The following is a 10,041-nucleotide window of genomic DNA, read 5'->3' as shown; positions in this document are numbered from 1 at the left end:
ATTAAAAAAAAAAAAAAAGAAGTAGCATATGATTAAGAACCAATGATACTGAGGAGAATGTCCAAGCTGCACTGAAGGCACTGGTGAAAAACAAGGATCCAGGAATTGACAGAATACAATCTGAAATATTTCAACAAATTTATGCAGTGCTGGAGGCACTCACTTATCTATGACAAGAAATTTGGAAGACAACTACTTGGCCAACCAACTGGAAGAGATCCATATTTGTGCCTATTCCAAAGAAATGTGATCCAATGGAATATAGAAATCATCTAACAGTATCATTAATATCACATACAAGTAAAACTTGCTGGAGATAATTCAAAAATGGTTGCAACAGCACATCAACAGAGAACTGCCAGAAGTTCAAGCTGGGTTCAGAAGAAGACGTGTAGCAAGGGATGTCATTGCTGAAATGAGAGGGACCTTGACTGACACCAGAGAATACCAGAAAGTTTACTTGTGCTTTATTGACTATGCAAAGGCATTTGACTGTGTGGCTCATAACAAACTATGGATAACATTGTAAAGAATAGGAATTCTAGAACATTTTATTGTGTTCATGAGGAACTTGCACGTAGACCAAGAGGCAGTCATTTGAGTAGAACAAATGGGCACTGAATGGTTTAAAATCAAGAGAGGTATGCAGCAGAGTTGTATCCATTCACCATAATTACTTAATCTGTATGCTAAGCAAATAATGTAGGAAACTGGATCATATGAAGAAGAACATGGCATCAGAATTGGAGGGAGACTCATTAACAACCTGTGATATGAAGAAGATTTTAAGTAATTACTAATGAAGATCAAAGACTTCACCCTTCAGTATGGATCATTAATGTAAAGAATGTACACAAAGTGAAAATCATAACAACTGGACCAATAAATAACATCTGATAAATGGAAAAAAGATGGGAGTTATTAAAGACTTCATATTGCTTGGATCCACAATCAATGTTCATTGAAGCAAGTCAAGAGATTTGCTTCAAAAGACTTCTTTAAAATGTTAAAGAGAAAAGAACATCACTTTGAGGACTAAAGTGCACCTGAACTAAGCTATGATTTTTTAAAGTTTTTATTGTGAATTGAGTGATAGTCTACATGGGAGAACAGTGGTTTTGCACTCATCCTATTGTATTTTGTTTAACTGCAATGATTACAATCCCCTCCATGCATCATCATTCAACAGTATTTGTTGTTGCTGTTGTTGTTGTTGTTTTGATGTACACAAAAACACTTAGGGATATATAATCATTTAAACAACCAAAGGGCACATTCTGCAAGCCTGCCTCCTGGCTGCCAGCACACAGCCTTTCTCTTTCCATGAGTCTAGAGTCCTCAATTGCTCTATCTCTCCATGTCATCCTATCTGTCTCCATCACTGGTGTTGCTGCTTTTCTGGTTAGGATCCTACATTCCACTCATGCTCTTCTCTTTTGATGATCCTAGGGTCTTCTGTTCCTAGAATGTAAGATTAACTACTCCTTCACTTATGTTACAAAACTTCTACCTTTACAGTTGTGACAATTGCAATTAGTCATGATAACAATTACTCACTATTGAATCATAAGACTCATTCCCATCTCCTTTCACCAGACCCATTTTGACAAGATGAAAACTATTCAGTGAGGATTCTACCTTCCCACACACACTCTGAAACTAAACTCCCTCTTGAAAACTTGTAAGCCAGTCACTTCATGCCTTTATAGCCCCACTCTCTTTTAGGTAGCCCATGTCTACGTTGCCCATCCCTATCAACCCTGTGTACAGAGGAGATAGACTTGATCCTTGATATGAAGATTCTGTCCCTCTCGGTTGGTATTTTGAGCTACTACATCCATAAATATAGGTCAAGTTCATCAAATTGTAGCAATTTACACTTGGTTCCTTTATCAAATTTCTTTATTTTCCTCTAGTTGAGCTCTTGACCCATAGTTTTTTCTGTTCAGGTTATTGTTTCAGAACATCCACATTTACAAATTTGGGCCTGTTCTGATTTTGCTGCATCAGCTATGACTAAGCTGGTTTGAACTGGGTCAGAGTCCTGGTTTAAATCTATCTCTGCCAATAATCATAAGCTATGATATTTTAATTACCTCATGTGCATGTGAAAGTTGGACAATGAATAAGGAAGATCACAGAAGAGTCAATGCATTTGAATTATGAAGTACCATAATATTGAAAGAATATTGAAAGCATCATGGGCTGTCAGAAGAATGAACAAATCTGTTTTGAAGGATGGCAAGACTTCATCTTTGTACTTTGAACATGTCAGGAAAGACTAGTCCCTGGAGAAGGACATTGTGCCTGGTAAAGTGGAGGGTCAATGAAAAAGAGGAAAATGCCCAATGAGATGGATTGACACAGTGGCAGCAATAAGGCTCAAACATAACAGTTGTATGGTGCAAGGCCAAGCAATGTTTTGTTCTGTTGTACATGGGATCACTATGAGTCAGAGCCAACTCAAGTAAACCTAACAGGGCTGGGGAAAGGAAATAGGGATAAGACTCATGTGGTGCAATAGTGAATAATTGCCATCAGGACTGACTGTGAGGGTCAGAAATGTAGAGGTAGATGTTTTTTGACAAAAGGAAGGGAGTGATTGATTTTGCAGCCCAGAAGCGGAGGTCCCTTGAACCATCAAGTGAGAAGAGCAAAGAGCATGACGCTACCCAGAGAGGCAGTGACGCCAGGGATGGAGACAGAGAGGATGATGTGGACAGATGGAGCAGCTGAGGACACTGGACTCAGGAAAGAGAGGGGCTTGTGAGGTATACTCTGGTCATTTGATGATGCATGGAGGGGATTGTAATCATTGCAATGAAACAAAATACGATAGGATGAATGTAAAACTAACATTCTCCCATGTAAACCCACATAATTCACAATAAAAACATTAAAAGAAAGAAAAAAGAAAGGACACCTAATAACAACAGCAGTGCAAGATAATAATATGGTGCGAGGTATATGGGAATTCTCTGCACTGTCTTCACAATTTTTCTGTAAATCTAAAACTGTTCTAAAAAATAAAATTTATTAAAAAAGCAAAACAAAGCAAAGCAGATATATGGGATCAAACGGTTATGATTACCAAATGATACTTCAAATTTAGTATTTCAGAGATTGAAATGGTGAAAAGGGAAGGTGCCGAGGATAATAGCAACAGAGGAGAACAATGATTCAGGGGACAAGATAAAAATAAAACAAAATGAAATATATCTAAATGCATGGACAAGGATAGGCAGCTAGATGGTGAACTAGGCAGAAAGTGTATATGGTCCCTCTACAGCAAAGATACCGATAACCAAATTAAATAGATGCAGAAGGTAGTCCTGGAACTCTGGCTTCAGATGAAGGAAGGGATAGAGAAGTGGATTGAATGCTTACTTGGAGAGAGAGCTAAGCAGACACAGCAAAATAAGGAGAGATTGGTGATAGGAGCCAGCAACCAGACTGGTACAGCAATCTTGAGTTTTTGTGAGCAGCTTCAGAGACAAGAAAAGTTATCTGCATTGCAAAAACATAATTCAAAGAGACAAAGGTGTTTTGTTTTGTTTTTTCTTGTTCCCCACACTCCTCTGTTGACCACAGGTGAGGTGGGCCCCAACCTGCTTACACCTTCAGCGCCCACTCCCCCAGGTGGTCAGAGCTGTATGCACGTGAGCACTGCGATTGTGGGTCCCATTAAATGAGAGGGAAGTGCCTGCATTGACGTTGTTCAGGTGTGTCCTGGTCAGCCCTGGGCTAGCCCTCAACAGGAGAAGCAGCTGAACAGATGTGTGTGGAAGAAAAAACACACACACACACATAGAAAAGAAACTACTGATCTGTGCCAGCGTCACCTTGAACTTTCACGGAAGATTTTGATGGCAAGAGGGCAGTAGGTGGCATAGAGGCATAATGCTTACTGGTGGACAGAAAAGAGCAAATTATTTTATTATTTTCTTTTTGTACCCCATATTACCCTGGTAAGAGGTGTGGCTGATCCCTATCCGTGGTGTACAGTCCCAGGTAAGCTCTTGCTCTCCAAGCTGTGGAAGTCGCATCAGAGTGTGTGGGGAGCTATGGGGGTTGGTCGCCGGTGGGATGGCCAACTGACTCCCTCAAACATGGTCACCTGGGCAAAGAACAAGTTGTTTTTTCCCCTTCTCTGCATTACTTTTTTATTTTTTGTTCATTTTGGTTCTTAAAGTTTAAAACCCGCGGTATTTCCACCACCTGCCCAATGTCTAAGTGACTGTGTTGCAGGCGGCCCCAGCGTGGGGAGGCCAGGCCATCTGTATGTCCATCCGCCTGCCTTCCTGCCTGCCACCTTTGGGGGTGTTGTGGGGACACCCTGGGCTCAGAAAACATAGATGTTGTGACACGCGGGAGTCCCCCTCCCCCGCTCTGCCCTTCCACCCCCTTCCATCTCCTCCCCTTGCACCCAGTGCTTCTCTACTCCCATCTGTCTGTCTGTCCATCTTTCTCTACGGCCCCTGCTGCTCAACCCTGAACTCCTTCCTCCACCTAGGAGCCATCCTGACTAGTCAGTCCTTCCAGCACGACAGACTCTGCCAGCTAGGGCCTGGGCCTTGTTCCCACCCTTCCCTAGGTGATCAATTCCTGTCTCTCCCCTTTCCGCAGGCTCAATGAATCGAATGAATGTGAACTTCTTCATCTGTGAAAATCTGTATTTTTATTCTTTATTATTTTATTGTTATGAGAGAGAGAATGAATTTGAATATATATGTATAAATATATATGTATAAATCTCTATTCCCCCAGCCCTCCTGAAGCTGCCTCTTGAGAGTAACATAATTCATTTGTTTCCTCTTTCTTGTTTTTTGTTTTTTAAAACTCAAAAAAGCATTATTTCATTTAAAAAAGTATTTAGAACATATAAAACAAGGCAACATTTATTCTTTTTTCTCCTCTTCAGGGATAGGATCTGTTGGTGGCTCCTCCACAGCTGCACTGTTGCTCTCTGAGCCGGTGTTACTGTCACTGGTCCCTTCCTTTGCCATACTGTCAACCCCTTCCTGCCCACTCTCCGTGTCCTCAGGAGTCGAAGTGCCTTCTTCATCATTCTGCTGGCTTTCTGTCGTTTCCTCAAGGTGGGTCTCCTCTGTCTCCATTGGAATGTTCTCATCTTCCTTCTTTTCTTCAGTTTTGTGAGCTACTTGCTCTTCCTCAGGAACAATGCTGCTCTGACTGCATTCAGCCTGCTCTGCGGCCTCTTTCTCCCTTTCCTCCTGCCTTTTGTGGGCCTGTTCCTCTGCCTGTGCAATTTCAGCTTCAGTTTTCTCCATGTCCACTTCTACTTTCAAACTGCACAGCCTTTTCAGTTCACTGTTGAAGGAGTCTGTGCTCTCCAGGAATCGCCTCTTCTTTTCCTGGTACCGCTCCTCTATTTGAAGAAGTTTAGCTTCTAGCTTTCGCTGATGAACCATTAAGGACTGGACCTGTCGTTTGAGGACCTGCATTCTAGCTGTTGTGACAACTGACCAGACATCTGGTACCACACTCTCACTAAGGATCTCACTGATGAGGTGGTGGTTTCTCTGGAAACGGGCGGTGGCTGTATGCTTCATTGAAAAGCCATCATCATAATCATCGGGATCTTCAGCAGACTGAATGCTCATGTAAGGTTCTCCTTTCTCCATGCGAGACTGCCTCTGTAGACTTTCTTCCTCTAAAGCAGCTTCTGCTCGACTTTTTGCATTTATGTACGCAAGGTATGCAGGGGAATTATGATAGGCCTTCATAGACTCATTGTATTCTATCTTCTCTGCTTCGTATTCGGTAAATATTCCTGTTTTTCTTCATCAGTGAGATCTCGCCACATGCCACCAATAATCTTGCCAATCTCCCACAACTTTAGGTCAGGTTGGAAGCCTTAACTTGGTCCCAGACCTTTCTGCTGTACCTCATGTAGGGCATCAGCGACTTATCTGGTGGCTTTTGGGGTTTTGGAAACGTAATACCAGAGGATGCCGTGACCCGGCTGTTGGTGCCCAGGTTCCCTCCCAGCCTGTAGTTGTTGTAGGCGAGATGACTGTATGGATTGTATCCCACAAACCCTGGTGTGCTGGGCATTTGTGTTGCAGGAGCTGGGGTGGGAGGTGGGGCATAAGATGGTCTTTTTGACATTTTGGAAGATTTAAGTTCTCAGTTCCTTAAGAATGAATCTGAGACATTTTCATTAGAGAAATACAACTTCCTTCGAGGGCTCGGTGGTGTTTAGTATAAAATGGAATTTTTTAAGGGTCCCATAGTTCCTTAAAACTCCTCGAATTTGAGTACTTTCCCAGGCAGGCGCTGATTTGTCACAGCAAAAAGGACGGAGGCTCTTTCTTGTTATTAAAATAAACTTTTTTTAAAAGAAAAAAAAAAAGTGTGTGGGGAGCTAGCAACACCAACCCCAGCACCTGGGATCAAGTGTGGACTATTCCAGACCTGCAGAGGTGGATGTGTCAGCCTTGGACTAGAGGGACCTCTCACCCTTGGCTCCTTTCTGGGTTGGTAATACCCTGATACACCTGCTGCTTTGGGGTTTGCATGAACAACATCCAGATTGAATGCCTAGAACAGACAACGCCTAGCCCTACAGGAACTCCATCTAGGGTTGAGTGTTACCATCTCATCCTTTACCCACCCATGACGTGAGGTACATAGCTGGCAGGAGACCCCAGAATTCGCTCCTCTCTGGGTCTGCCACCTGCTCTGTATTTTTTTTCCCCCTTTCATGTTTTGTTTCTTTATTCTTTCTCCCTGCCTTTGTCTCTCTTGCTTTCTTATCTCCCCTTTCATTTTTCTTCTTTTTTTTTCTGCTTCTCTTTCCCAACCACTACTATTTCTTTCTTTTCTTCTTCTTCTTCCTTTTAAAAAAATCTCTTTTTATTTAATTGGTTTTTTTTGTTGTTGTTGTTTTGTTTTTTGCTTATTACTACTCTCTGGTCTCTTTCCCTTTTACTCATTCCTTTCCTTAATTGTGCTTAGGTCATTTCCTTTCTCTTTCCTTTCTCTCTTTTTGTTATTTTATTTTCCTCTTCCTCTTTTCTCTCTTTGGTTTTTGTATTCCTTTGCTAGCTGTTGCCTGCTTTTTTCTTTTTTTGCTGCTGTTTGTTAGTTTGTGTTTGTTTTCCTTCTCTCTTGTGTGCGTTTTTTTCTCTTCCTGCCTCACCTGACTGCAGCCATACAGCGCAACCACAACCAGATATTCTACAACTCAAACTGGGGAAGAGCCAATACCAGCTGCTACACACAGGATCAATGACAACAACTAACAACAGCCAAATCCATCAAACACTGAACTGCACAAACAGTGAACAGATCACACCCACCAGAAAGCAGTTGGTATGTGCTTCAGAACACACCAACATACAATCATCAACTAAATACAAATACAACAATATCACAATGTTTCAAAAACATCAATTCTGTTCACATGAAGAAACAAGACAGAGTGGCTCAAACAAGTGACCAAGAGGCACAGCTAGAAAACATTTTTGAGGAAAAAAAGGCATGTAACTACCTGAAAAGAATGCAAGAGAATGATATTTAGGTATATCTAAAAGATTGACAGAAAAGCAAAGGAAAACAAGGACTAATTCAGGAAAGGATTACAGAAACAATCAAACAAAACAGAGGATTGGAGACAATACAAAACCTTCAAATGGAAATCCAGATTAATACTAAGATTTCAGAAGTAGACAGACAATTAATTGAAAGGACAAATAAGTAAATTTGAATCAATGGATGCCTAAATTAATGAACTTGAAGATAAATCTCTCAATAATAGTAAGAAGAACAATCAGAAAAAAATCACAAAGACTTTGTTGAATGTAAAACTGACGATCTGCTTTGTAAACATTCACTCAATTCACAATAAAAAGTAAAAAAGAAAGAAATCACAAGTAGAAAGAAGACCAGAATGTAAAATTAGATTGGAGGAATGATTTTAATAGGGAAAACATTCCAACTGCATTGTAATTTTATTAACAATAATATGATCACACTCATTTTGTGTGTGTGTGTGTGTTTGTGTAAGTGCCATCTAGTCGGCACTGCAGAGTGACTCTGTATAGGGTTTCCAAGAGCAGGGTTGAGTTTGAACTGCTGGCCTTGCAGTTACCAGTCCAATGCTTATCCTACAGTGCCACACTGAGACTCCTATACACATACACATACATTATCGCAACTGGTGCTGGTGGTGGTGGGCCATGGAGTTGGTTCTGACTCATAGTGACCCTGCATAGGGTGCCTGATGCTGTAAATCTTTACTGGAGCAGAAAACCTTATCTTTCTCCTACAGAACGGCTGTTCGTTTCAAATTGCTGACCTTGAGGTTGGTAGCCTGACTCATAACCATTATGCTACTGGAGTTTGAAGTCCTGGTGTGGCGCTGTGGGTTAATACACCAGACTGCAAAGCAAGCCAGTTTGAAATGTAAGGTCGGCAGTTCAAGCTCACCAGTCGCTCCTTGGAAACCCCTATACAGGGTCACTATGGGTCAGAACGGCACTTAACAACAACAACTGGATCAGCAGTTGATAACCTATTTGAATCACTTACACAACATTCAGAACTCTATAGGGTTTCTGAGGAGCAGCTGGTAAGCTTGAACAGCCGACCTTGCGGTTCAAAGCGACTTTGCAGTCCAGTGCATTAAGCCACAGTGCAAAAAACTATTTTCCTATGCAGAGAAAAAGAAACTAGGAAAAAAGAAGAATATTAGCATTTGAATAGTGGTAGTCACATAAACGGAGTCCTGGTGTAGCATTGTAGGTTAATGCACAGGGCTACAAGGTCCATTTAAACCACAAAGTAGGTAGTTTAAGTTCATCAGCCGCTCCTAGGAAACCCTATACAGGGTCGCTGTAGGCTGGAACCGATTTGACAGCACTCAAGAAGAACAAGTCACATAAACATTCAGTGGAAGTCTTATTATCCTGTTATTTGAATGGACATTTGTCCATTGTCTGGAAAAACAAAACAAGCAGTTAATGTGAGGAAATCATTATATATATATATGTATCTTAAACATTTAAATTCAAAAATTATAAATGTAAACTCATTCAATAATATTTTGGTGTAGAACATGTTTCTTTACTATGGATTGCGTGATGGTGCTTAATTATAGTCACAATTATATGATAAAAAATTTATGATGTATTGCCTACAATTTCCAGGACACATTTCTGCCTCCCAAACTGGAATAAGACAGATGCTCTTCAAGCAATTTGAAGAGGACTCTTTGCAATCCTGATTTTTGTGTTTTGTTTTGTTTTTCTTTCACATTTTCCTGGCTTCTTGTTGTTAGAAGCCTTTGAATCAGTTCTTACAAAATGAGGCATTGCCTGGTCCTGCGCCATCCCCACAATCCTTGCTGTATTTGAACCCATTGTTGCAGCCACTGTGTCAGTTTATCTTGTTGAGGGTCTTCCTCATTTTCGATGACCTTCTACTTTGCCAAGCAGAATATCCTTCTCCAGGGACCGTTCCCTCCTGATAAGTTCAAAGTGGTGGTGGTAATTGTGTGCCGTGGAGTCAGTTCTGGTTCATAGTGACCCTGTATAGGATTTCTGAGGCTGTAAATCTTTACCCGAGCAGAAAAACCTCATCTTGGTTGTTTCAAACTGATGACCTTGAGATTAGCAGCCCAACTTGCAACTACTAGCTACGAGAGCTGGGTGAGACAAAGTCTCACCATACTCACTTAAATTTTTTTTCTCTTTATTATTTTCAATTTTCATTGTTGTTCCTTATTTACTTATTATTTACATTCAACAAATCTTACATCTGATTCATTCAATGATTACAGTCCCCTCCATGCAACAATAGTTATCCTATTCCTTCTCTGTGGTTCCTATTTGCATTTCACCCACCTTCCCATTCATTCTCAACTCTGTCCTTAGGAAAATGTTGCCCCCCTTTTTTTTTTTGATGTTTTATTGTGAATTATATAATAGTTTACATGGGAGAACATTAGTTTTACATTCATTCTATCATATATCGTTTCATTGCCATGGTTATAATCCCCTCCATACATCATCAACC

At 40.8% G+C, this 10,041-nt stretch overlaps 1 pseudogene; it reads right to left on the bottom strand.

Moving 5' to 3' along the window:
• Nucleotides 1-4,898: 4,898 nt before the first annotated feature.
• Nucleotides 4,899-6,132, bottom strand: LOC102824628 (annotated as a pseudogene).
• Between the last annotated feature and the right edge of the window lie 3,909 nt (nt 6,133-10,041).

Source organism: Chrysochloris asiatica, unplaced genomic scaffold (assembly GCF_000296735.1).
Source record: "Chrysochloris asiatica unplaced genomic scaffold, ChrAsi1.0 scaffold00138, whole genome shotgun sequence".
Lineage (NCBI taxonomy): Eukaryota > Metazoa > Chordata > Mammalia > Afrosoricida > Chrysochloridae > Chrysochloris > Chrysochloris asiatica.
The sequence above is the reverse complement of the archived record's forward strand: the minus strand, read 5'-3'. Positions and strand labels throughout refer to the sequence as shown.